Source organism: Propithecus coquereli, unplaced genomic scaffold (genome assembly GCF_000956105.1).
Source record: "Propithecus coquereli isolate 6110/MARCELLA unplaced genomic scaffold, Pcoq_1.0 Scaffold48, whole genome shotgun sequence".
NCBI classification, from domain to species: domain Eukaryota; kingdom Metazoa; phylum Chordata; class Mammalia; order Primates; family Indriidae; genus Propithecus; species Propithecus coquereli.
Window position 1 is genome coordinate 7,049,118 of NW_012150618.1, and position 1,965 is coordinate 7,051,082.

Here is a 1,965-nt window from a genome sequence, read left to right on the forward strand (position 1 = left end):
TCATTTCCCATCAAACTTTGCTCTACCCAGTCTTGCCTCTTCCTTCCAGCACATTATGGGTATTCATTCTGCTGATACGTAGGCAAGATTTATCTGTGTCTCTGCAAGGTTACAATACATTACACAAGATAGCAGCTTTCCTGAGAAAACAGGTTTTAAGCCTAGAAAGGCATTAGTCCATGGGTCTCTCCAAAGTATTCAAATAATTCACTCAAAGTACGTTGTTCCTTGTCCTGCTGTGAGATGTACATATTATGGTGATCATGGAACACCAGACCTTTCAGGTAGATTTAAACACTAGTTTCTCTCAGAAAAGTCACACTGATGTGGGTAATGACTTGCCAAAGTAATTGGCTGGTCAATTCTGCTAATCCAGCTGGAGAGACAAACCCTTATCTTTCCATAAGATATAAGTATCTACTTCTCAGATCACCTGGCATTTCGAAAGATGAGAAGAAAGTGTGTACTTATAAGTCAAAATAATTCTTTAGCCAAAAAGGCTGGCAGCACCATCTTATTCTCCAACTGGAATGTGTCCTCATATTTCCCACTCTAATCCCTCAGTTATTCTACCATGACTCTTCTCAATAAAAAATATAGGCTGGGTGTGGTAGCTCATGCCTATAATCCCAGCACTTTCGGAGGCTAAGTCAGGAGGATCACTTAAGCCCCAGAGTTCAAGACTACAGTGAGCTATGATCCGACCACTGTTCTCCAGCCTGGACCCTGTCTCAAAAAGAACCAGAAAAAGTGGTGGTTCCCAGTATGTTCCCACTATCGCATTCTGCTTCAGAACTCTTAATACCAAAATGTAGGCAAAACAGATGATATATATATATATATGTATGTATATGTGCCCGTGTTTATGAAACATGTATCATTTTCTTAATATTGAATCTGACTAGGTAGATTTTTTTTCCTCAATTCAGTTGTAGAACTATATACCTTATTTGGAGATTTAAAAAAAAGCAGCAAAATAAGAAAAAGAAAAGTCACTGTACTTCTCTGCCATCTCTTTATAGTAGTCACTCAAAACTTCCTGTAAGCGATTGCTGTCAACTTGAATGGAACCTTCCAATTCAGCATTATCCAGAGCTCCAATTTCATCATCATCATACTGTTCATAAAACTTGAATATGAACAAAGATACAATGAAAAACAAATGTACTCATTAAGACCACAGCATTTAAATGTTTTTACATTAATTTTATTCCTATACAATATTTAAGCACTATAAGATCACAACTACCATTAAAATATTAGCAGGGATTTATCACCATAGCAATAGGACGTGGAAGACATTTCTATCCAGTACTTTAACATTTACATTTAGACTAAAAATAAGCTTCCATTTAACATGGAAATGAAAGGCAGTTATTCTAATTAGCTCAGAGAACAAAATTCTAGGCAAATATCTTTACCTCAGAATGTTTTGAAGATACTTTCAAATTCCTTGGTTATACAAACTAAGAGATCTATGTAACTGAGTGGTCTCCTGCTAATGTATAAATTTCATTCTTGTTTAGATGATATTTTACTGCATTATTCAAATGTTGTTAACACTGTTAGGCTTTGTCAAAGAGTAAGGAGCAGGTGACATATCTCCTCCTGAAGAGTGAGATTATTTGTAGTTAACAGTTTGCCTCTCTTGAGAGAAGAAGGAAACTAGTATTTAGTGAGCAGGTAGCAAAGTCAGAACCTTTATCTTAGATTTATTTTGAAGGAACCATTCCTTCATTTGTTCATCATTTATTAAACAGTTTGCATTCTTACTATTAATATATGCCAGACATCACTTTAGGGCTCGGAATGTTCAAAACCTCTGCCCTTGGAGAATTCACATTCTATTCAGAGACAAACCTATACACAACATAATAAAGCAGCACATTAGAGACGATGCCAAGAGGTGTTGAGTGCTGCAGAAAAATAGGATAGGTGGGATAGAGAACCTGCATAGACAGGCTA